The 27,344-nt window shown below is 41.9% G+C and overlaps 1 protein-coding gene across 8 annotated transcripts in view; it reads right to left on the minus strand.

The window, feature by feature from the left end:
- Positions 1 to 27,040, minus strand: part of dnajc5b (DnaJ (Hsp40) homolog, subfamily C, member 5 beta) — a 125,636-nt gene extending 98,596 nt beyond the window's left edge. For all 8 annotated transcript variants that reach the window (XM_080194156.1, XM_080194149.1, XM_080194155.1 and 5 more), the window contains exons 1-3: positions 26,964 to 27,040; positions 26,581 to 26,666; positions 13,632 to 13,801 (exon numbers count right to left, since the gene is read on the minus strand). The gene's annotated coding sequence lies outside the window, so the exon portion shown is untranslated. The remainder of the gene's footprint in view (positions 1 to 13,631; positions 13,802 to 26,580; positions 26,667 to 26,963) is intronic.
- Between the last annotated feature and the right edge of the window lie 304 nt (positions 27,041 to 27,344).

A 27,344-nucleotide genomic window follows, 5' to 3' on the forward strand; every position in this document is an offset into this window, starting at 1 on the left:
TTTTACAAAATTCCAAGATCAAATCCGAATCTTTGCCAAAAACTAATCAGTTTTTCCTTCGGCCATATCCTAACTGTGCACCAAGTTTCATTAAATCCATCCATTTGTTTTTAAGGTATTTTGTTGATAGGCAAACAAGACAAACAGATAAACTAACAAATAAGGATAAAAACATTACCCTGCCCACCTCGGTAAACTACTGTTTCCCGTCCTCCATTTTCTGCCATTATTATCAATTATCTTTATCTGTGGAGGAAAACAAAGGCCATTTTTTTTAAAATCCTGAACTGACAGTGTTCTTTTGCAAATAGCACTAAAAAGCACTGAAATCCTGGATTGTGTTTTAAATTGCCTGTCTACTTTCAGAATTTCTAGCCTTCCAAGAGAGCTGCTGCAAATATTTTTAAGAGTTGCCCCCCCTGCCTCCACACTTGCTCTTCTCTCATTTTTTTTGTAACACACACACACACACATACATACACACACACACACACACACACACACACAATGTGCAAATACATCCATGATTTCTCCGGCTCAGTTATTTTTCTCCTTGTTGACATTGTTCTCTTGAGTATGAGATTTCTCAGTCAAGCATGAAGTCTGCTCTCAGTGGAGTACAGGTTTATCCATTTGCAATGATTGTGTTCTGTCTGCTCTCAGTGGAGTACAGGTTTATCCATTTGCAATGATTGTGTTCTGTGCGTCTCAGTCTAACCCGGCAATATTGAAGATTAAAAACTAAAAGCTCCTGGATCAGCACTCAGGCTTCACTGGAAAGGGATAAGGCATCTCGGAGTACAATAAGTTCTCTAATTGGGAAGTTGCTTTTGCAGTAACTGTATCTGCTTAATTAGGGGAATTATTTTTGGATTCCACGCAAGTGCCGAATTCTTAATACCAATTGCTAGCACCGTTAACACTTCGATGCAGTACTAAAGAATTGCTACATTGCTTGAAATTTATATCTTTCAGAAAATATATCAGATGCTATGTTTGTCTATTGAGGTGGTGCTAATGGTGCAATTTCAAAAAAGAGGTGAAGGATTTTGCCCATGTTAACTGGTTGATTGCATTATGATATTCGCTTGTGGGACCTTGCAAATTCGCGTCAGCATTTTTTTACAAACAACAATGATAACATTTCAGTTGTGCTTCACTGACTGTGAAGGACTTTAGAACATCCTGAGAAAGTGAAAGACGTTGATGCAAGTTCTTTCTCTTTCTGCCTAGGGATGGGCAAAAAATGCTGGCCCAGCCAGCAATGCCTGTGAAAGGATAATTTTATTCTTTTATGGGGTGTGGGCATCACTGGCTGGGCCAGCATTTGTTGTCAATCCCTAATTTCCCTTGAACTGAGTGGTTTGCTAGGCCATTTCAGAGGGCAATTAGGAGTCAATCACGTTGCTGTGGGTCTGGAGTCACATGTAGGCCAGACCAAGTAAGGATGGCAAATTTTCTCCCCTAAAGTGAGTGTGGTACTGTTGTGGAATGAGGATAAAAGAGATGTCCAGCATAAATATTTTGAAAGGCTTAATGGAGTCTTTGACCAATATCTTTATCTGATTTTAATCACTGTTAATCACAAAGTTGTTGGTTGCCATTGATCAGCAGATAGTTACAAATGGGATTTCCACAGCTCCTTCAATTCTGTCTGACGCATGCCAGGCTGAGCTGGGAATTCAGACAAACCATGTGAGCCATGGGTCTAATATTCATATCTAAAAGCATGCTCTGGATCCCAACAAATCCTCTATTTTTATATAGATTGTGGGAAGTAAAGCAGGTTGATTTAGTTTTTACCCTTCCTAGCCATGGGATGCTGAAGGCAGGAAAATGGGGATGAGGAGCATATCAGCCATGATCGAATGGCAGAGTGGATACGATGGGCTGAATGGCCTAATTCTGCTCCTAGATCTTATGAGCTTACGAACATAGTGGGGATGCTACTGGACTAGCAAACCAAAAGCCTGGACACTTGCTGTGAAGACATCAGCTCCAAGGGTGTGAGTCCCGATGTCCACAGGGGGAGGGAAGATGTCTCCCACCGCACTGTGAGATCAGGGTGCCATTGTGAAACAGCACCCGTGCACTCTGAATCTGTGCTCACCGGTGTGATTACCCAATCTCCTCCCACCACCGCTGCAAAACTCCCAACTCTCCAAAATGAGTGTGGGAGGATTGCAGAGGAGTAGCAAGATGGGCAAATCCCATTGGCGTGAATGGCTGAAGAATCCCGCCCTTAGATTTTGTTTGGAAGAATTCCACCCAATGTCTCATTGAAAGACGGCACTTCAGGCAGTGTAGCACTGCCTCAATACTGCACAGATCTTTTAGTCAAAACTGTGTGCAGAAGACTCTGGAGGGGAACCTGAAGCCCACAACCCTCTGACTCAGGCAAGAGTGCACGTTGAGCCAAATCTGACACAAGTAACGTAGGGAGAAATCCATTTGTTGAATTTTCGAAGTTACATTAATTGAAACTAAAGGAACCATCAACATGGCGTGGAGTACTTTCAAGGGGTGATTTAATTATGTATAATTCTTTTGAGTATACCCACATGTTACAAGAGTAGCCTTACGCCTCAGACAAGTGGGCCCAAGTGCCTGATTCATGAGGCATTATATTCAAAGAAAGTACTCAATGACTAAATTTTTGAAAAACATTTGAGGTTTTGCACAGATTGTTTATAAGTCTTGTTATATTGCTTAATTGTAGTGAACAACATGCAAATTGGTTCAAGCCAAAATCAGTAGTCTTTTCATCTGCTCAATCTTCCATTGCAGTTTGCCTTTAGAAAATGTGTACAGCTGGGATTCTGGCCTTTAGAAGCTTGACTGTTTATAGTTCAATTAGTAGCTTAGGATATATGTTTCATATTTCATGTTTGTTTTTCACAAAGCTGCATCTGCATTGTCTAAGTATTACTTGTTGTTGATAGTTGCCGTTGCAGTCACGGATGCCTTGGAAAAAAAGGTCATAAACAGCAAGCAAGTTGTTTATTCTGTCACTCCTCTGCTGATGTTACAGCCAATGAGGAAGAGAACTCTCTTGGAAATTTACCCCAAGGTTATACCTGGTTAAGTTGATTAAATGTTTTGAGAAGATAACAAGGAAGGGTTATAAGATAACACATTTGAAGTTGTCTGCAAGGATTTTAGCAAGGCTTCTGAAAAGCTCCCATGTGACATACAGGTCAGAAAATTAAAAACTCACAGGATCCAAGGGAAAGTAGCAAGTTGGATCCAAATGGTCTCAGAGGAGGAAGCAAAGGGTAATGGTAAACAAATGTGTTTTTGACTGGAAGGCTGTTTCCATTGGGTTCCAGAGCACTCAATACTGAAGGGCAATTAGAGATGAACAATAAATGCTGACCAGTGGCAATGCCCACATCCCATAAAATGAATTTTAAAAATACTGATCCCTTGATTTCTGCACTACAATAAGTCAAAGTCAATATATAAGTTTGCAGATGATGCAAAAATTAGCTGTGTGGTTGACAATGCAGAAGAAAGCTTTCGACTGCAAGAAGATATCAATAACTAGTCAGGTGGGTAGAAAATGACAAATGGAATTCATTCAGGAAAAGTGGGAGCATTTGGGAAAGACAAACAAAGCAAGTGAATATAGAATAAATTATAGAATTTGGAGAGGTTTAGCGGAACAGAAGGACCTTGGAGTGTATGCCCAAAGATCTCTGATAGGACAGCGATTAAGCTGGTCAACTAGACCTATGGAGTGCAGTATTGGTCGAGGCCTAGATTGTAAAAGCTGGGAGGTTAAGCTAGAATTGTACAAAACATCAGTTTTTTTCATCCTTCCAGGTGAAGATGACTATATTTATAACCTGGCGTGTTTGGTGGGATATATAGGTGACAGCTAAGGCCGGTCGGTCTGGAAGGTGCCCACTGCAACTGGTAAAGGATAGCACAAACAATTGAGCTTTGGACAAGCTGCTGGCTCAGGGATTCCTCTCCTTGAGTTTTCTCGTTCTCTGATGCACAGTTTCTTGCTTTTGAAGGAGGCCGCATCCTTTTTTATTTGGTTTTGCCAGGTGTAGTGATCATAGGTGAATTTCTTCCACGTTCCAAAGTCAATATCAAAACTCCAAAGTGAAACTTCTTCAGTGCGTCTTAATAGTGCTTCCTTTGACCAGCATGAGAGCACACCCCAGACTTGAACTCTCCATAGATGATTTGCTTAGCCCAAGCCAGTTGTGACTGTCTGAATGTGGTGTGGATGCATGTCATGCCAGCTGGGTGAAAGCTTCAGTGTCAGGTATTTCATTGCCGTCTAGACCACAACTAGAGTACTGCGTACATGTCTGATCATTGCATTACAAGAAAGATCTGATCATACAGTGCAGAAAAGTGCATGAGAAAAGATACAGAGGAGATTAGCCAGGATATTGCCAGCAATGGAGAATTTTAACTGTGAGGAAAGTTTGGATAGGCAGAATTTTTAGAACTGAGGAAGTAGAGGGTCATTTCACTTGAGATGTATAAAATGATATGAGGCCTAAACAAGATGGATAAGCAGGATCTATTTCCTTTAGAAGAGAAGTCAATAAACAGGGGTCATTGATTTAAAGTAATTGGTAGAAGAGGAGAGTTGACGAGCAATTATTTCATTCAGATGGTGGTGGGTGTCTGGAACTCACTGCTAGAGATGATGGTAAAAGAAGAAACCCTCATCACATTTAAAAAGCACTTGGATTAGCCATCAGTGGGCTGCTTGGAACAAGAGCTGGAAGCTGGGATTAGACTAGACAGATGATTACCACTGCCATGGACAATAAGGCAAACAGGCAAAACAAAAGCCTTTGTGTTTCTAAATAACAACACAATGTTACAATCTAGAGAGGGGAAGCCATAGGAAAACAAAGAAGAATCAATCTGAAGACTTTACATTGAGGAGGAGAAATTTAAAATGGTTAACTGCAGCCACTGGTGGACAATCAATAACTTCAGTAACTGTGTAATTTTGCCCGAATGAACAGTCCTATGATCATAAGCATCAGATCATCAGCTGCCACAATGAACAGTATGCTCTGCCTAACACGGCCTCTACAACAATAACAAATACTAGATGCCGGAAATATTTAGCAGGTCAGGCAACATCGGCGGAAAGATAAACAGAGTTAAAGTTTCAGGTCAGTCACCTTTCAGTGGGATTGGGAGAAGTTCAATATAAAGATATAACAGGGTTTTTAAGCAAGTGCAGAAGCAGGGAAAGGAATGAGTTGAAAGGAGAAAGAACACAGGAGAAGGTCTGTGATAGGGTAGATGACAGGTGGGATTAAATGACAAAATGAATGCCCACTTAAGGGCTTCACCTTGCCACCACTGGATGGTGGACTTGCCACATGTAAAGTTTAAGAAGCAAACACTGTCAGGGTTTGCAAGCTTCCAGTATAGGAGAGGGAGCCTCATTCAAAGGCACTCAGAGCCTGATTGAGAAATAGTATTGAAAGGCTTTCTTCTGGCAGTTAATTGGAAGTTTGGAAGTTAATAGGACAAGCCTTCCTGCAAAGATGTGATGTGGAGCTAGTCTCACTTGTTCTGTAGCCAGCAGTAATGGTGACCAACTGTTCTGGATTTCATAGAATTGTCCTATAATTGAGGCAGCTGTTGCATATCCAGGATTTTAGGTTGCTGGGACACTGCTTAAGACCTTTAAATTTTGCACATGTGCACGTTCAGGTTTGCATTATTCCCAGCTGCTGATCTCACAGCTTCACCAACAATGCCCTCCACCATTAACCCCTCTGCCCCCAAATCTTGACTCTCTCATCTTCGCCAGTAATCACTGTCAGGTTGAATGGTCACCAGCACCAAAGTGTTCCTCAATTTCTTCCCCTGAGATTTGCTCAACCTGAGGAAAGACCTCTGTGGTGTACACTAAATATCTCCCAGATTTAATGTCAATACATTGAAGAGGGATTCTGTAATCACATGCTCCAAGTGGGGCTGTCATGCTTAGAGCTAGCATGAATACAATGTAGCCCCAATTCTCTAACTGCAATCTCCATGAATGTATTAGCCAGGATACGGGTATTGTCTCTTGAGGGCTATGCAGCTGCGAGGGTGCTGTGACTGAATGCTACTGAGTGAGAGAATTTTAAAAGGAAGCAATGAGGAGGGGGTATTGTCACCAAGCTTTGCCTAGCACATACCCTCTACTTTATCCATTCCCACGAATTGAAGGCTAACATTTGCTCTCATGGGGCTTCAGCATTTAGAGATTGGAGGCCTATCAATAGCCCAACTTAACCTTTTGGCTTTCAGCAGCAGGAAATAACACTGAACTCGATACCTCATTGTTCAGTCTACATCCCAACATCCCATATTGTTTAAAAAAATTAAGTTGCATGCAAATATCTCCAGGTGGCATTTTGACTTGTTAATACAACATAAAACAGTTCAATATTATGTTAGAAACGTTTCTCTGTTCTAGGCACAAAGGTTCAAGCTGAGGTATCAGGACATGAAAATATTGGTGATCAAGACATGAATGGTTATGCCATTGCATCCCATTCTTCTTCACAGATACTGCTCCACTTTTAGACCACAGTGCATATGGCATGTAAAGTACGTATGCAGATATAATTTGAATTGCAAAATTGTGACTAACTTTTATTTTAATCCTTTCCGAGGCCTAAACATTTTTTAACCTGCTGGCAAGGTCTATGTGGGAGGGAGCAATCACACTGTTAATCACCTCCAAACCTATATATCAGTTTGTGCCATAGAGTTCCCTTCATTTCAAATATGGCTACCTTCCTCAAGTAAGTGCTCACCAACATTCAGTTTGATTTTCATCAGAATCACTTAGATTCTGACCTCAGTAAGCCTTGGTCTGAACATGGAGAAAAAAGCTGAAATCTAGAGATGAGGTGAGCATGACTGTCCTAGATATCAAGGTTGTATTTGACCATATGTGGTATCAAGGAGCTCGAGCAAAGCTGAAGTCATTGTGAATTGGGGGAAAACTCTCTACTGCTTGGAGACATACTGAGTGAGCACTAAGGAAGATTATTGTTGTTGTTGGAAGTCAATCATACCAATACCAGGACATCAATGCAGAAATTTCTCAGGGTAGTGTCCTCGGCCCAAACATCTTTAGCTGTTTTATTAATTACCATCGTTCCACCATGAGGTCAAAAGTGGGGATGTTCACTGATGATTGCATAATGGTCAGCACCATTTTCGACTCCTCAGATACTGAAGCAGCCCACGCACATATGCAGCAAGACTTGCACAACATTCTGGGTTGGGATGATAAGTACCAAGTAAAGGTCACACAAGTGCCAGGCATTGAATCATCTCCAAAAGGAGAGAATCCAAGAATCCCTCCATGACATTTAATAGTATTATCATATCTGAATCTCCAACTATCAACGTCTTGGGGTATAATTGTCCAGAAACTGAATTGGATTAGCCATATAAATACTGCAGCTACAACAGATTGGAGGCTCACCCCCTGATTTCCCAAAGTCTGTCCACCTTCTACAAGGCACGTCAGGAGTGTAACAGAATTCTCTCCACTTGGCTGAATGAGTAACGCTCCACAAACCCTCAAGAAGCCCTATACCATCCAAGACAAGGCAGTTCGCTTGATTTGCATCCCCTCCCCAACCTCCAACATCCATTCCCTCACTAATGCATGGTTTCAACAGTGTGTACCATCTACAAGATGCACTGCAGCAATTCACCAGGGGTCTTTTCACAACACCTTCCAAACTCATGACCTCTACCATCTTGAAGGACTATGGCATCAGGTGCATGGGTACACCACCACCTGTATTTTTCCCTCCAGGCTGCATACCATTCCTTCACTAACACTGGATTAAAATCCTGGAACTTTCTCCTAACCAGCACTGTGGGTGTGCCTACACCACACTGACTGCTGCAGTGGTTCACAAAGATGGCTCACCACCCCTGTCACAAGGGCAATTAGGTATAGGAAATACAATTGCTGACCTTGGCAGCGACACCTACATCCCATGAAATAAGTTTTTAAAACTTGCATATTATTACAATGTCATAATCATAGTGAATCTAATGAGGTTAACTCCCCGCTCTCCATTCATGAAATATCCAACCTATCTCCAGGATCACAGAATCAGCCCTAATGGTGAGATTCTAAAATATCCCAGATTGACTCGTACTTGCTAAATAAAAAAATGAACATTTTCCAATTCTTTATCCACCACACAAAAAAATCTCTATTATCAGGCGCTTTGGGGATATTTGTATTTCTTCTGTTTTCTCTTCTTTGTAAAGATTCTCCATTTCAGATCACTACACACTGTTGGACTCTACAGTAGAATCTAAAGAGATTGACACTCTCAGGCCAGTCTCAGACACTAATTTGGAGGTGTTGATGTTGACGTACGTATTGAATTACACTTGTTTTGTTGTGTAGGTCACACTGACATTTCCAAGGGCATCATCTCTCAAGTTATTAGAAATAAATATGATCTCACCAACTCCCTGCTGGTATACAAGTTGTGTACATGTGGCCAAGCTCCTTCACTTTTTGGCATCTCCTGATTATTTTCCTGCCTGTGCAATAGGATCTAAAGAAAAGCTTTTCTTGCAAAGGCACATCTTTTGCGATATGCTCACATAACCCTAACAGGAATAACATTGGGTTTATGCACTTGTATTCCATTTAGAGTACTGTGTTTAATTCTGGGCAGCGGTCCTTTGGAAGCACAGATTGACATAGGAGCTAGTGCAACACAGATCGTCAGAATAATATCGGGACTATGGCATTTCTTGAACAGCACAATCATCTCACACTCACTGGCGACTTATTAACCTTCAGTGAGAAAATTCTTTAACGACCTTACTAAGATCATCTAAGAGTCGTAAAATGTAGTGCAAGGGCACAGCAATCAGTCTGGTAGCTAGGCATTATTCACTCTATAGAAGAAATGATTTGTAACTAGCTTACTTGTGCTGCAAACAGCCAAAAAACAAAAAGAATCATTATTATCTTCTACTTTTCCATCAAGGCTGTGGATAGCACTTGGGAATGGGCATATTTGAAATTAGATAAAAACCTTCTTTATTGTCATTGATCATTACTCACGGTGGATAAATAATATCACAGAGGAAGTAACTTGCAAATGAGCTATTCCACAGTTTTGCTAACAAATATGGCTTTGTTCATTCAACCAGTTCACCTCACTATCCTCAAGTGAATGGACAAGCTGAAAGAGGAGTATGAACCGTCAAAGATACATTAAAGAAAAATAAAGATTTATTTAGTTTTTCTGATTTATCGAACCTCAGCACTGTAAAATGGTTTCTTAACATGAGTAGGAGATTGAGAACATGGCTTTAATTTTAGAGCAAAAACTCAAACCCAGTATCACCACAGAAACTACAAGGGTGAAATACCATGAGAAAGAACAGAGAAGCAACCAGACCTGGAACTTTAATCATACCTATATCCATATGAGAGATCAGTGCTAAAGTCTGGGAAGAGAGTCCAAGACACACAGCAGGAAAACACAATCATCAAAAAAAAACTCCACAACCTAAGTCATAGAGACAGACCCAATGTATTGTAAGGAGATACCACAGTTCCTTAATATTCATGAAGAAAAAGGCAATAGAAACTTCAGTTTACTACTCTGATCTTGATGAAGAAGATAAAAGACTTACTATTAGCTCTACAGCCACCTAGTAGATCACTCACACCAACAGAAGTGAAAGTACAGAATATCCTCCCCGACAAAAGGAGATCAGCATGAGATTGGGGAGATTAATCAAGGCACCTCAGAGACTAACCCTGTGAAGTCTGAGAATTTGGGGGGAGATATAGGAGGACGTAAGTATGATAGGGATAAAGATCAGGGGGCAGACGTAGAGTAAAGGGTTAACATTATTAGCATACATGGTGCTGATGTAATAATGACGTTAGATCACATGACGGAGAAGTAAGAGAGACCTGGAAGGAGGAGAACTCCAACCTCCTGTAGAGGTCCAAATGTGTAAATACTTCCTGTAAATAAAGAATAATAGTTTTGAGAAACTACGGACTCGAGCACTACACATTAGGAGAATAGACAATCCCCAAAACCCCTGTCTAGATCTTGACCACACAAGGAAACAATCTAAGGCAGCCAAGATGTCATACATCCTGATCCGAACCTCAGAACATTCAAAATATAGTAAGTAACCTCTAACATATGAAAACAACGTCTGAGTATTTATTGTAGTACTTACCAGAATTTGCCTTGCATTCTCACCTTGGTTTCAATGGCAAGTTTCAGGAATCCATTAAAAACCACGCATGCAACAATAAATTTGAAAGGATGTTGAAGTATCACTACATTGGAGCAATTTCCATACTTAAGTTGATAACCAGCTTCTCCTGAAGGGATAATGCACAACCTGCCAAAGGTCCCTCAGTTAAACCCAAAAGTCGGTGGGTTGGAGCTGGCTTCCTGACACACTAGCATTTCTAGTGGATGAAACTCAACCTCTCCCGAACCCTGCCAGCTACTTCTAAACCCATGTACTCTACAATCTTAAAAACTGTCCCAAAAATAAGTGATGGTTTCACTTTTAATTTTGGTGGATATAGATGTTTTGGATTTGAGTGCTAGGAACACAAGTTCAAAATTTACGTGAACAGCAAGATGATTGTAAAAGACTTCAGGAAGAGGTATATTCAGCTTAATGAATGGGCAGACAGATGGAATATACAATCTATTGCAAATATGTTAATTAAGTCAATTAAGAAGTAATAATAAACTTTTACAAAACATTGGTTAGGCAATAGTTGGAGAGGTAAGTGTACTTTTGCACACCCAATATAGATAGGGCATTAAAACCATATGAAGCGTACAGTATAAATTCACCAGGGATGATTGTAGTGAGGAGATTGCAGATACAGAAATTATTTCACTGAGTGATCAAGAGGAGATTTAAGAGAGCGTTTTAAAAGTGTGCAGGATTCTGATTAAGTGAATTGGGAAAGATATTTCCTTTGACTGGGGAGTCAGTAAAAGGGATCATTAAATAAAAATTGTGCCATCTACAAGATGCACTGCAGCAACTCACCAAGAATCCTTCAACAGCACCTTCCAAACCCATGAACTCTCCCACCAAAAAGAACAAGGACAGTGGACAAATAGGAACACCACCTGCAAGTTCCTCTCCCAAACCACACATTATCCTGATGTGGAAATATTTCACTGTTCCTTCACTGTTTTTGGATCAAAGTTCTGTAACGCACTTCTTAATAGCACTCTGGGTGTACCTACACCACATGGACTGCAATGGTTCAAGAAAGTGGATTATCGCCGCCTTTCTCAAGGGCAATTAGGGATGGGCAATAAATGCTGGTCTAGCCAATGATGTTCATATCCCATGATAAAAAATTTTAAAAATAAATAAATAAATAAATAAATTTTCTGAGAGCAATGTTTGAAGAAATTCCTGTACACAGAGGAGGTAATCTTACCAAAAAATGGCAGGATGCTGTTTGCGGTGAGAAAACTGGCATGTTTCCTTCCAGAGAAACAAGCTAGTTTTTTCTCCAGATCTTACCACGCTCTGCCAAAACAAACATGGGAACGTGTTTCACGCTGTTATATTGGGGGGGGTCTCAACAAAATGTGTCCCTCCCACTGCCTTCGCCAATATCCCCAGCTCCCCTATCCACTTCCAGTCTCCTGCACATCTAAATGCACCCCACACCCCATGAGGTTCCCACTGGGGCTCACTCCTTGGCACAGGTCGGCATTGCCAAGTTGGCATGGTGTCAACATGATAGTGCCGACCTTTGCCAAGAGGTAGTGCCTGGGGGCAGTGCCAGGCCGTGCCCCTCTCCACTCGGGGCTATACTTACCTTTACATCTGCGGGGAGACCCCCATGACAAGTTTATGGCTTGGTGAACCTGTTTGAAGTTGTGCTGATATGACATCAATATACAGCATGAAGTCAATATCTTGCAAGGGCACAGGTTAATGATATTAAAATTTATTGAAATTCATGTAAAGAAGATTCATGCCCCGTGACATCGCTAGTGAGGGGCAGGCATGGTCTGAACTTGCGACTTCAGCGCGAGATCTGCGACTTCCAGATCTTGAGCCCCTGCTGGCAGTCACAGAGACAGCAAGCATGATTTAATATTGCCCCAGACAATGGTTAAATCACAGGTCAATGCATATTTAAACGAAAATTTCAATAAATATTTGAAGTAGAGGAAGGTGCAAAGAGAGCACAAAGCAAGGCAATTAGCTAAGGACTTTTCCAGTTGTGCTGACACAGGCATAATGAGCTGAAAGGTATCCTCTGCTCCATAAACGTCAGAGGTCCAAATGTACATTGCTCCTGTCAGCCTTTAACTGGTCTGGCAACTGCCCTCATTTTCTACGGTGATGTTGATGTGTGTCAACCTTAAGCTCAATGATGACATGACTTGGACGCATGAGACATGTGAAAGTACTTGAAGCGATTTACACAATCCATCAGAACACAATCACAACTTTTTTTTGTGACATTTTGAAATGAGAGCAAGCATTTGCAGTAAATTTTCATTGCCTTTTTATACACCCTTTAAGTAAACTGTCATACATATTGTTAAAACATTACACTGACGATATCATTGTCCAAAGTTCTGATAGCATCAAATGTTCTGTATCCTGCAGCAATTTGGTTACTGATTTGCATGTGTTTTACTGTTTCTGTTGTGTGTATGAGCAGCTGCCATGGAAGTTTGATAAATATTATATCTCATAATGCTCCTTTTGTCACATCACCTCTGTCTTTTAAACATTTTTGATCCCCACCTTACAAATCATTCTATATCTTATCCTGTGAGCATTCTGCTAGGATATGGCACATTCACACACCTGATTTCATCTCAGTCAACTGCATATTCATGTGGAATATTTCCTTATCCTTAACAGCATAATTTTGTCTCACAGCCATAAAAATATAGCAAGAGGTTCTCATAAAGGACACACCTTTCAATTTCAAGGCAATTCCAGAGTAGTGAAGTATACAGTCGGTAAAATGAGGCTGATAGACAGATAAAAAGCAGAAAATGCTGGATAAACTCAGTAGATCTGGCATCACCTGTGAGGACAGAAACACTAATTGGGAGGGATTTTTCTCCCACCCCGCGGTGTGTTTTACGGCAATGGGAGGCAGCACACACTCACTGGCGGCAGGATCTTATGATCCCGCCGTTGTCAATGAGGTTTCCCATTGAATGCACCCCTTGCCACTGGCTTGAATGGGAGCAAAGTTTTGGCGAATGTTTTGAATTCATATGATCTTCTGTAGAAGAGTCAAATGGACTTGAAATGTTAACTCTGTTCTTTCTCTACAGATGCTGCCAGACCTGCTGAACTTATTCAGCATTTTGTGTTTTACTACAGATTTCCAGCATCCACAATACTTTGCTTTTTCTGATAGGTAAATGTTGTACACCTGATCTCAAGTCCCTAAATTCCCAGGATAATCTCACTCTAAATATATTGGAGACCATGGAGTTGATTACAGAAGATAAATCTGTAACTGCAGTCTAGTGTCTATTCTTGTAATGTTCTCCTTGCACAAAGGAATTTGTCTTTCATTAAGAGATAAATACAGAACTTACCTGATGCCACAACACCACACCATGACATGTATTGGATGCTGAGATGTCTTACAAGGACATGACCTACATATCACAATGTATCCTTCTTCGTACTGTGTTTCAGTTGACAGTTCAATATGACAGCATCATTCACTTCACTTGCAGCTTATGATTGTCCAGGAGTTTCTATTCTGTGGGAAAATATTGAATTAGACTTAGAATTGAACAATAAACATGCATGCCAATACCACATACATTCATTCATTCATGTGTGCTCTGCCCGAAGACAGGTCCTTGGCTCATTGTCTGCTAATGCTTAATCCCGAGTTGTAGTCTTGGGTATTTTTTATTGTCATTTGTGGTTTGCCTTTGCCCTCCACTTGCTGGGCAGGGCAAGGAGGAAGGTCTAACGTTTACCTCAGCTGGAATGGGAATCAAACTCATGCATTTGGCAGTATTCTGAATCACCGACCACTTTCCTTCCAGCCAACTGAGCTTACCTGCTGCCTATTGTGTATGCCCCAATACAAATCTCAGAAGGGGAAATTATTTGACAGCATGCAAAATGGCTTGCCAAATGTGATGGTTAGTTTGGAGAGGGACATTTACAACTTTGTCCATAATCACCTCTTGTCCTTGACATTATTGCAATGGAAAGACTAATTCAGGTTGCTGTGTCTATGAAAAGTGTAAAATGAAAATATTTCTGCTTTTGTCTTATTATAATTTTAGATCCAAGACCTCATTAAAGTCATGAGCCAATAGAACAAAGAACAAAGAACATCCCAGCACGGGAAACAGGCCCTTCGGCCTAATGAGCCTGCGCCGCCGCATCTTCCTACACCTATCCTGCCCTGTGTGTATGTGAGTGGAACCCCTAATGTAGCCAGATTCAGGGGAGAATAGTGTCAATTTGGTACACCAATCAGCCTAAGAGCACATCTTTGGGGTGTGGGAGGAAACCGGAGCGCCCGGAGGAAACCCACGCAACCACAGGGAGAATGCGCAAACTCCCACAGACACAGGCCCAAATCCATGTATCTGCACAGTTAGCAGTGCTAGTCACTGAGCTGTTGCGGTGCCCATCTGCTGGTCCAGGATTAAGCACACACAACGACACAGTAGGCTTACAGTAGGTTGTACTGGCAACCTTTGACACTTGTACATATTTCACATTTTGCATGAATTTCTTCAGTGAGTGTAATAGTGACATTTTGTGACCATTCATGTGTATAAAATAAAACAAACTAAACCAGCCTATTTCCCAACCTCCATGTTGTGTGCACAAGTGATGTTGTCAGGAAAGGTATGACAGTTTGGCAACACAGTTGGGATGGTGGATTCCCTAGCCAAGAACTTTTTGGTTGGAAAGGTTTCCAGATGACCAGCTGAGGGACTTGTGAGTGGTTTTTGTTGGAAAAAAAGGGTTTAAAATAAGTCCAAAACTCGGTGAACTGATCTTCCAAGGTGGCTGCATTAATGGGAATTATGGAGTGACTGGGGAGTAAGGCTGCAATGACAGTCTTTTGTGTATATGTGGAGTGGTGAGAAATCATTTACAATATGCTCATAGATTTTGTATATTCAGCTGCCAACAAGGCAGTATGGGAAAAGGGTAGTATTTTTGACTGAGGTAGGCCTGTATGTAGTGATTTGCTCACTCCAGCAGAGCCAAAGAAAATGCCTTTGAAAGACATTTTGATGAAGTTGAGCAGCAGCACAACCTCAAGCCTTTGGAGATGGTAGAAAGGTATCATTTTGGAACAAGTATCAAAAAGCTTATTGTAGCCTTGAAAGCTGCCAAATGTGGAGGATCTGTTCACAATGTTGTCAGGAGGCCAGATTTTTTCAAAGTTAGATCTGATAAATGCTTATCCGCAGCTTGAGTTAGATGATCAATCTGTGTCATAATTGACTATCAATACACAAGCAGGTTTGTTACAGTTTCCTATGATTAAAGGTATAGTGAACCTTTAGCCTCTGTCAGTTTCCAAGATGAATCAAGTTTTGCCAGGATTTGAGGGACTGGTATGCTGTTTGAATGATATATTTATTTCAATTCCAAACAGTCATATCCATGATCACAGACTAAAAAAGAAGTTCCAACGGTTGGAAAAGCATAGAGTTTAGATGAAGCTGCAAAAATGGGAAATGTTTGAAAACTCGGTGGAGTACTTGGGTCACATGATAGGCAAAGATCGGTTACATCCTACCAAGAGAAAGGTTCAAGAAACAAGAACTGCATCACACTCTCAGATCATTTCTGTGCTCAGATCTTTTTTGGGCCTCGTGAATTACTACAGTAAATTCAGACCAGATTTGGCAACATTGTTGTGTCCATTGAAAGAATTCTTGAGGAACAGTGTTGTGTGAAATTGGACAAAGCAGTGTGACAAGGCATTCAAACTGAATAAAAGTCAACTTGTAGAGAATACAACGGTTGTACATTACAACATGTCCAAAAAGATTAAGCTAATATGTGATAGAGAAGGTGCTATGATTAGGAGGAGAGACCAAATGTATTTGCCTCTCGTAATCTCAATGCCAGTGAGTGAAATTATGCTCTGAAAGAACATGAATCGATGTTGTTGATTTCTGAAGTAAGAAGATTTCATAAATGCTTGTATGGTCATAGTTTCACGATTTCAACTGTGGGAAGTGCACCCATCTCCAGCTCCTTAAAAACCGCGTTAGTGAACTGGAGCTGGAGCTGGATGAATTTCGGATCATTCGGGAGGCAGAGGTGATCATAGATAAAAGCTTCAGGGATTTGGAGACTCCAAAAAATGAAAATAGATGGGTGACAGTGAGAGGGGCTGGGAGGAAGCAGCCAGTGTGGGGATCCCCTGTGGTTGTTCCCCTCAACAACAAGTATTCTGTGTTGGATTCTGTTGAGGGGGATGACCTACCAGTGGTAAGCCAGAGCGACCGGACTATGAGTACTGAGTCCGTCCCTGTGCTTCAGAACATAAGAACATAAGAACATAAGAAATAGGAGCAGGAGTAGGCCATCTAGCCCTTCGAGCCTGCCCCGCCATTCAATAAGATCATGGCTGATCTGTCGTGGCTCAGTTCCACTTTCCCGCCCTCTCCCCATAACCCTTAATCCCCTCTCTTATCAAGAACCCATCAACCCGCTTCTTAAAAATATTTAGCGAGGCAGCCTCCACCACTTCAACGGGCAGAGAATTCCAGAGATTCACCACCCTTTGAGTGAAGAAGTTCCTCCTCAACTCCGTTCTAAACCGCCTCCCCTTTATCTTGAGGCTGTGTCCCCTAGTCCTACTGTCTTTTTTGAGCGGGAAGAGTCTCTCCACCTCTATCCTATCCATCCCATTCATCATCTTATACGTCTCAATGAGATCTCCCCTCATTCTTCTAAACGAGTACAAGGTAAGGGGGGAGAGCAGGAGAGCAATAGTAATTGGGGACATGATGGTTAGAGGGATAGATAGGAAGTTCTGTGGCAGAAAAAGCGATTCACGGATGATATGTTGCCTCCCGGGTGCAAGAGTCTGTGATGTCTCGGACTGTGTTTTCAAGATCCTTAAGGGAGGAGGAAGATTGGTCACAGGTCGTGGTACACATTGGTACCAATGATAGGTAGAAAGAGGGATGGGGATTTAAAATAGGAATTTAGGGAGCTAGGCTGGAAGCTGAAAGCTTGGACAAAGCATGTTGTCATCTCTGGTTTGTTGCTGGTGCCACGTGCTAGCGAGTTGGGGAAGAGGGAGAGAATGCAGATAAACATGTGGCTGCAGGGATGGTGTAGGAGAGAGGGTTTCATTTACTTGGATAATTGGAGCACATTCTGGGGAAGGTGGGACCTGTACAAGTAGAATGGTTTGCACCTGAACCAGAGGGGCACTAATATCCTGGGAGGGAAATTTGCATCTGCTCTTTGGGGGGGTTTAAACTAATTTGTCAGGGGGGTGGGAAAATGAGATGTGGTCTGAAAGCCAGAGTTGAGGGTCACGAGGTACTGAGGAAGGTACCGAGGTCACAGGAATGTACAGGTGGACAGGATGGTGGGTTGAAGTGTATCTACTTTAATGCAAGGAGCATCAGGAATAAGGTAGGTGAACTTGGAGCATGGATTGGTACTTGGGACTATGATGTTGTGGCCGTTACTGAAACATGGTTAGAACAGGGCCAAGAATGGTTGTTGGCAGTTCTGGGGTATAGATGTTTCAGTAAGAGTAGGGAAGGCGGTAAAAGAGGTGGAGGAGTAGCATTGTTAATCAAGGATAGTTTAACAACTGCTGAAAGGCATTTTGAGGGCGATCTGCCTACTGAGGTAATATGGGCTGAAGTTAGAAATAGGAAAGGATCGGTTACGTTGTTAGGAATTTTCTATAGGCCCCCATATAGTAATAGAGATGTGGAGGAGGAAATGGCAAAGCAGATTATGGATAGGTGTGGAGGTCACAGGGTAGTTATCATGGGAGACTTTAACTTTCCGAATATTGATCAGAACCTTTATAGGTCAAATAGTTCGGATGGGACACTTTTTGTACCGTGTGTGCAGGAGAGTTTCCTGAAACAATATGTAGATAAGCTGACAAGAGGTGGGAGCCACATTGGACTTGGTATTCTGTAATGAACCGGGCCAAGTGTTAGATTTGTTTGTGGGAGAGCACTTTGGAGATAGTGACCATAATTCGGTGTCCTTCATTATTGCAATGGAGAGGGATAGGGTCACATGAAAGGGCAAGTTTATAATCAGAGCAGGGGTAATTATGATGCAATTAAGCAAGAATTAGGGAGCATAAGATGGGAGCAAAAACTGTCAGGTATGGGCACAAACGAAAAGTGGAGCTTTTTCAAGGAACAAATACTGCATGTTCTTAAAAGGTATGTCCCTGGCAGGCAGGGAGGAAATGGCCAAGTGAGGGAACCATGGTTCACAAAGGAGGTTGAATGTCTTGTCAAGAGGAAAAAGGAAGTGTATGTAAGGATGAAAAAACAAGGTTCAGTTGGGTTGCTTGAGTGTTACAAGGTAGCTAGGAATGAGTTAAAGAAAGGGCTTAGGAGAGCTAGGAGGGGGCATGAGAAGTCCTTGGTGGGTCAGATAAAAGAAAACTCCAAGGCTTTTTACTCTTATGTGAGAAATAAAAGAATGACCAGGGTCAGGTTTGGGCCAGTCAAGGATAGTAGTGGGAACTTGTGCATGGAATCAGAAGAGATAGGTGAGGTGCTGAATGAATACTTTTCTTCAGTGTTCACTAAGGAGAGGGGCCATGTTTTTGAGGAGGAGTGTGTGATACAGGCTGATAGGAAGGAGGAGGTAGATGTTCTGAGGGAAGATGTATTAGCAATTTTGAAAAACCTGAGGGTGGATGAGTCCCCTGGGCCAGATGGGATACATCTTAGGATATTTTGGGAGGCAAGGGATGAGATTGCGGAGCCTTGAGCTTTGATCTTTGGATCCTCACTGTCCACAGGGATAGTGCCAGAGGACTGGAGAGTGGCAAATGTTATTCCTCTTTTCAAGAAAGGAAATAGGAATGATCCTGGTAATTATAGGCCAGTTAGTCTTACTTCAGTGGTTGGTAAGTTAATGGAAAGGGTCCTGAGAGATAGGATATATGACCATTTGGAAAGATGCAGTTTAACCTGGGATAGTCAGCATGGCTTCATGAGGGGTAAGTCCTGCCTTACAAATTTGATCGAATTCTTTGAGGAGGTAACTAAGTGTGTAGACGAAGGTAGAACAATTGATGTCATATACATGGATTTTAGTAAGGTGTTTGATAAGGTTCCCCATGGTAGGCTCATGAAGAAGATAAGGATGTGTGGGATAGAAAGAAATTTGGCCTATTGGATAAGTAACTGGCTATATCATAGAAGACAGAGGGTGGTGGTGGAAGGAAAATTTTCAGACTGGAGGCCAGTTACCAGGGGTGTACCACAGGGGTCAGTGCTGGGTCCTCTGCTATTTGTGATTTTTATCAATGACTTGGAAGAGGGGGCTGAAGGGTGGGTTAGTAAATTTGCTGACGACACCAAGATTGGTGGAGTAGTAGATGAGGTGGAGGGCTCTTGCAGGCTGCAAAGAGATATTGATAGGATGCAGAGCTGGGACGAAAAGTGGCAGATGGAGCTTAACCCTGATAAATATGAGGTGATTCATTTTTGGTAGGACAAGCTTGAATGCAGATTACAGGGTCAACAGCAGGGTTCTGAGGAATGTAGAGGAACAGAGAGATCTTGGGGTTCAGATCCACAGATCTCTGAAGGTTGCCACTCAAGTGGATAGAGCCGCGAAGAAGGCTTATAGTGCGTTAGCGTTTATTAACAGGAGGTTTGAGTTTAAGAGCTGTGCGGTTATGCTGCAACTATACCGGACGTTGGTGAGACCACATTTGGAATATTGTGCTCAGTTCTGGTCACCTCACTATAAGAAGGATGTGGAAGCATTGGAGAGAGTGCAGGGAAGATTTACCAGGATGATGCCTGGTTTGGAGGGTAGGTCTAATGAGGAAAGGTTGAGGGAGCTAGGGCTTTTCTCTTTGGAGAGGAGGAGGATGAAAGGTGACTTAATAGAGGTTTATAAGATGATGAGAGGGATTGATAGAGTGGACGTGCAGAGACTATTTCCTTGGGTGGATGTAGCTGTCACAAGGGGGCTTAACTATAAGGTTCATGGTGGGAGATATAGGAGGGATGTCCGAGGTAGATTCTTTACTCAGAGAGTGGTTGGGGTGTGAAGTACACTGCCTGCTGTGGTAGTGGAGTCGGACACTTTAGGAACTTTCAAGCGGTTATTGGATAGGCACATGGAGCACACCAGAATTATAAGGAGTGGGATTACTTGATCTTGGGATTGGACATAGCTTGGCACAACATTGAGGCCTGTACTGTGCTGTAATGTTCTTTAACTGATCATATGCCATTAACTGCTATTCGGAATCCAGCCTTAGTGTCCATGTTAGGTGTAGTCCAAATACAGAGATAGGCTTTGATTTTGACTGCCTATACAAGTTGAGTATCATTTATCCGAAACCTTTGAGAATGATTGCATTTAGCATCTCAGATCATTTCTGTTTACAGATACTGCATATATACCTCAGCTACTTCTACTACAATGGTCTAAAGCTAGGCTTGCTACAGTCTAAAGTAAATAAAATGATTGGAAAAGTAAAATATACCATTGTGTAACAAAGGTTAGGTGCAGTCAGCTCGGGTCATGTCAGTCCAGTTCATAGACGTCCTATGCTAAAGTTTGATGAATTTCAAAATAGTGTCTTTTTGGAGGTTTTAATTTTCAGAATTATGGATCAAGGATACTGGAACTGTACCAATATCAAAAGGTCACTGTAATGCTGATGCAATGCTTAGATTACCATCACCATCAGAGGTAGAGTCCAACAGGAAAGATGTATTTTTCTTTTTGTACATAAATGAGGTGCCAGTCATAGTAGATGGCATTGGTAGAACAACTCTTAGGGACCCTATATTGATAAGGGTGTATGCCTACAAGGATATTGGAATTAGAAATCAGACCATTTTTTATAGATAAGAATTAACTGTCAGTTGACTAACGTTGCGTCATGTAGAGAACCAGAGTTGTAATTCCTGGAAAGTGTAGATCACAGTTGTATGTGATCTTCATGGTTAACGCTGAAGGATATATTTGACAAAGACTTGAGCAAATAACTATCTTTGGTTTGATAAGGACATTGTGAACAAAGTGAAACAATGTGGAGTATGTCAAGCAATGGAAAAGAAGCCACCATTGGTATCTTTGCAGCATTAGAAATGGTCAGCTAAAGTGTGGCAGAGGCTGCACATAGATTATGAAAAATTAGAAGGGCAACAACTTCTCATTGTGATAGGTAGGCATTCACTGTGGGTTGAAGGATTTTCTATGAATTTAACACAAACTTAAAACTAGATAGTTTTCTGTTAATGGGTTCCCAGGGAATATTGTGTCTGTCAACAGACCTCAGTTTGTTCAGAAGAGTTTGCAGAATCTTTGAGAATGAACTGCAGAAAACACATTCAAGTTCCATTGTATCATCCAGTGAAGTAGCAGAGCACCCAGTGTAAATTATTAAGCGTACTTGTGAGACAATTTCTAGACACAAATCTGAAGAAACGTCAGTCTTCATTGGATCACAGACCCGCAAATTTTACCTATCGTAACCATCTCACATTACTGCCAGCGGAACACCAGCTCAACAATTTCTTAGAAAACAACCCAAATTAAGATTTTCATTTAGCACAGTAGAAGGAAAACAATCAGGACAATAAGAGGGTCATTAAAGGAGTGGAGTGAAAGAAAGAAATCTGAAATTGAACCAGAAGAATAGAATGAAGAATCACCATCACAAGTTGTTGAAATTGCTATCAGGAAGAGTTGTGAACCTATGTGGTCCTCACATATATTTGGCCAAGGTGTTTGGTAATGGCAAGGTCAGGTTTGTACAGTAAAATAAAAGCAAAATACTGCAGATGCTGGAAATGCTGGAAGACCTCTGTGGATCTGGCAGCATCTGTGGAGAAAGAAACAAGTTAACATTTTGAGTCTGTATGACTCTTATTCACAGCTCTGAAGAAACAGCTAATTTGCTTCCAGCAATGTGACAATGGCCAGATAATCTGTTATAGTGATGTTGGTTGAGGGACAAATATTAGCCAGGTCACTGGGTGGAACTCCTATGCATTGAGATCCATTATATACACCTGACAACTGTAAAGTGTACTGTATAAGTCAGTATTCAATGCGATCACCACTTGCCACATATGGTGAATCAGTCACAAGCACATGGCAGATTGATATTGGTCATATTTGAAGACACACAGAGTACTGAGTTGTGTTGAAGTTGAGGTTGTGGGTATGAGTGTGGGTATCAATCTCTTTTGGAGCAAGGAAAATCAAACACATCGCTGTTAGGCAGGAGTCACACATCGATCAATGACAATGTTTATTAGATTATTGTTAAGTTATCAGGAGTGTAGTGACCTGGAACCTGAAGGACCACTTACTCAATGAAACAAGAATAATAATCAGCCATTTGTTACCGTCTCTGTTCCTGACATTTCTGAGTTCCTCTTAAATGACAATATATTTAGAGCCGTGAGACTGCTCTGTGAAGTGTTGTGAAATATTGGCCTTCACAACAACAACAGATATCCAAAATCCAGGAAAGTTAGTGAGATTTTGCGAGTCCAGGCGAGTTGTGGGGGTTACAAATAGTGTGACATATCACGCTGTCTGTAACTGTGGAAACAATGCACATCTTTTTAACCTGTGCTTAATGCTCTCTCCACTCACATTGTCTGTACCTTTAAGACTTGATTAGCTGTAAAGACTCACATTTCAATCATTATTCATGTAAATTGAGTTTGTGTCTTTATATGCCCTGTTTGTGATCAGAACTCCCACCCACCTGACAAAGGAACAACCAGTTCCAAAAGCTAGTGGCGTTTGCTACAAATAAACCTGTTGGACTTTAACCTGGTGTTACGAGACTTCTTACTGTATTTACTCCGGTCCAAGACCGGCATCTCCACATCATGACATACTAACCAAGACAGAGCACTTCAGTTAACAGGTTGCCACCACCCTTTGAGAATTGGAACATCTGGTTTGTTTTGCAGATTACAAAACCCTTTTGAAGCAGTTCTTTGGGCTCTGATAGTGAATGCAGCAGTCCTGAATGATGGTGCTGCAAAATCTCAAACAGTATTTCAAAAAGAAGTGCTTTTTGTTCTCTTATTATTGCATATATTTTGTATTGTGTAGGGAATATGGTGACCTGATTGCCACAAGTTTGTCATTGAAATCCTGTTGGATAATACTGATAAAGATATGCACGGTCAACACTGATAAAGTTGTTTGAGGGCCTGGCTTGAATTATAAGTAAATGTGAAAAAGTTTGCCCAGCAACACTTCATAGTACACATAGCAAAGATATGCATTTTAAAAATAGAGCTGTTGTGTAGTCCTATCTTGTCAGTTTCTTCCATGCCTATTGCCAGATCTTGCCTTGAACCGGGTCACCATTTTCTGCTAGGTACCCTGCTCTGACAGTATCCAGGGAGAATGCACTTTAATGACAAATAGAGTAATTGGGAGTAATTCTCCCAGCCAGGAGACTTCAGTGGAGGCTGTCCATTGGGCTTCCTGCTGTTCGGCATGACCTCTGCTCATCTCCGGCTGCTAGATTTCCAACGTCATCAGCTCTGTGCCAGAAATTGCGCAGAGCTGTATAAATTATTTAAATTAAGATTTATATCTCATTAGCAGGCCTGGGACTGAAATCTCACTCCAGCGATTGCCATTTTGTATTTGGATTGTGGGCAGAAGATCAGGGCTGGCCATTGCAGTGTGGGGGGTGGGGGGTGGCTAAATTGGGACTGCCGGGGGAGGGGGGAAATTAAGGTGGAATCGGGGGGAATCCAGGAAATTGGGATTGCCTGGGATGGGGGAATTGAGGTGGGCTGGGGGGAATGGGAAGAAGGGGAGTGGTAATGGCATGGGAGCAGGGGGTTGGGGGGGCAGTGATGCATGGTCATAGGGATGACCAGTGATCAGCTGGCCAGCGATTGGGAGGCCAGCAGTGCAGGCCTTCTGCACATGCACAATCTCTGCTCTGACAGATTGGTGCATGCACAGTGACCCCCTCAGTGCTATGCTGCCAGCTTCTCCAGAGGGAATAGGCCACAGCACACTGATTTTTAGTGTGACTCATGCTAGGGTACTCTCTGATGCACAGTGTGTGGGAGATACATTTTGAAAATCATGCTGAAAAAAACCAGCGGGATTACTCATTTTTACATGAATTCAGCACTTAGAATTTCTTTGGGAGAATCGACCCATTGGCTTCACTTAAGCGAGACTGGAATATCCTGTCTGAGGTCAACTGACATTTCCATTGTGCGACCCTTGCCCGCTCCAATCCCTTGGCGGGCAAGGAGGTAGAATTCTGGTGATTATCTCTGCATCAACCACATTTATCAGTAACTCCACTCTGCCAACCATCAAACAGGAATTCCATTGCTGCCATCTGCATCTAAATTCATTATGCCAGAGCTCTTGCGTTGGTCTAAGCACCTATGAACAGGCCAAACGCAGGAGTTTGCAAAGATTATTCACTGGAGGTCTCTTAATTGACTGCTGTAACTTTAACAAAAACCCAGTTTTTACATGTAAATTGAGTTTCTATGACTTTTCTCCAAAATTATGGCAGTCAACTCCAAAAACTCCACTGAAATCCACACCCCACCCCGTGCAATTGGGCCAGAACATAAGAACATAAGAACATAAGAAATAGGAGCAGGAGTAGGCCATCTGGCCCTTCGAGCCTGCCCCGCCATTCAATAAGATCATGGCTGATCTGTCGTGTCTCAGTTCCACATTCCCGCCCTCTCCCCATAACCCTTAATCCCCTTGCCTATCAAAAACCCATCAACCCACTTTTTAAAAATATTAAGCGAGGCAGCCTCCACCACTTCAACGGGCAGAGAATTCCAGAGATTCACCACCCTTTGACTGAAGAAGTTCTTCCTCAACTCCGTTCTAAACCGCCCCCCCTCTATCTTGAGGCTGTGCCCCCTAGTCCTACTGTCCTTTCTGAGCAGGAAGAGTCTCTCCGCCTCTATCCTATCCATCCCATTTATCATCTTATATGTCTCAATGAGATCTCCCCTCATTCTTCTAAACTCTAACGAGTACAAGCCTAGTTTATTCAGCCTCTCCTCATAGCTCAACCCCCTCAACTCTGGCATCAGCCTAGTAAACCTCCTCTGCACTCCCTCCAAGGCCAAAATATCCTTGCGTAAATACGGCGCCCAAAACTGCACACAGTACTCCAGCTGCGGCCTCACCAATGCCCTATACAGCCGCAGCAAGACCTCCCTACTTTTATATTCAATCCCCCTCACTATGAAGGCCAGCATCCCATTTGCCTTCCTGACCATCTGCTGCATCTGCAAGCTGGGTTTTTGCGACTCATGCACAAGGACCCCGAGGTCCCTCTGCACCGTCGCCTGCTGCAGTTTTTCTCCACGCAAGTAATAGTCCTTCCTACCATTATTCCTACCAAAGTGGACCACCTCGCACTTGCCAACATTAAATTCCATTTGCCAATTCCTGGCCCATTCGCCCAGCCTATCTAGAGGGTTCTGGGAATACAGATACAGAATTCCCTAAAAGTGACATCACAGGTGAATAGAGCCGTAAAGAGTGCTGTTGGTACATTGGCCTTTATAAATTGGAGTATCGAGTATAAAAGTTGGAGTGTTATGATAAAGTTGTATAAGGCACTGGTGAGGCCGAATTTAGAGTATTGTGTACAGTTTTGGTCACCTAGTTACAGGAAGGATGTAAATAAGGTTGAAAGAGTGCAGAGAAGGTTCAGGAGGATGTTGCCGGGACTTGAGAAATTGAGTAACAGAGAGAGATTGAATAGGGTTAGGACTTTACTCCCTGGAGCGTAGAAGAATGAGGGGAGATTTGATCGAGGCGTATAAGATTTTGATGGGTATAGATAGAGTGAATGCAAGCAGGCTTTTTCCTCTGAGGCTAGGGGAGAAAAAAAACCAGAGGGCATGGGTTAAGGGTGAAAGGAGAAAAGTTTAAAGGGAATATTATGGGGGGGATTCTTCACACAGAGAGTGGTGGGGATGTGGAATGAGCTGCTGGATAAAGTGGTAAATGCGGGGTCACTTCTAACATTTAAGAAAAACTTGGATGGGCTCATGGATGAGAGGGGTGTGGAGGATCCTCCACATCTAATCAAGTGGGCACTAATCCAACTGTGTCTGCATTGACCACCAGCCCTCAACCCCAGATGTACGTAAAGACATGCAAGTTAAAGCTGAACTATGTCCAATTTAATTCCTACTTTAAATTTTGGTGTACAGTATACCATTTTATGAATTAATCTAAGAAAAAGATGTAGGAGAATAAATAAACAACAAAGAAGATAGAAGTGGGTCAAAATAAATGAAGAAAGAATACCTGAGTGACTTTCTCCTCTTTTCCAGGGAATTTTTCCCACATTTCCAGTGGATACGTGCTGGGGCTCTTTTTCACTGATGGCTTACCTATGGGATTGTGATAAATGCAGCAATGAAGTGTGTGAGCCATATTTCTTAACACTCTAGAAGTTGCTTTCTCATTTGCTTTATTTGCAATTTACAGAATTCCGTAACCTGCTGCAGAAATCAGATTAAACGAACCTCATCACGAGAATATTGAAAAAAACAAATTATGAAAACCCCAAATTTCCGCCTTGCCAGGAACAGATGCAGAAAGGTAAGCATTATTCCAGCAGGCTGTGGCAAATTGAACGTAACCTAATCTGAAAGACATCAGTCGCTAAAATGTAGAAATTAACTCACCTCCTTTAAGAAATGAGATGTGCTGTCATTGTGGAGTATCAGATAGATTTGTGTTATCTGTTTTAGCTCCAAACATTGCCTGGAGGAGGATTAAGATTTAAAAAATCCTTGTAATCTAGATGAGCTCCTGAAGTGGGTGTGGAGAAGAGCAGCTTCTTTTCTACCACAACAACATTAATTCTAAAATGTTGGAAGGTTACAATAGGTTTATTATCACAGTAAATCTAACATTTTAAATTACACACGAAAAGGATTTGCATCCAATTTCCTTAGTTCCGACTGCAAGTAAAATCTAATTAGATCTTAAATATGATCAGTCCCAACATGGACTCTAAGAATCAATTTTTAAAAATATAGACAGAATATATTGGTTACGTTTAT

The sequence above is a fragment of the Carcharhinus amblyrhynchos genome, chromosome 8 (assembly GCF_965287045.1).
Source record: "Carcharhinus amblyrhynchos chromosome 8, sCarAmb.v2.hapA, whole genome shotgun sequence".
Classification (NCBI taxonomy): Eukaryota; Metazoa; Chordata; class Chondrichthyes; order Carcharhiniformes; family Carcharhinidae; genus Carcharhinus; species Carcharhinus amblyrhynchos.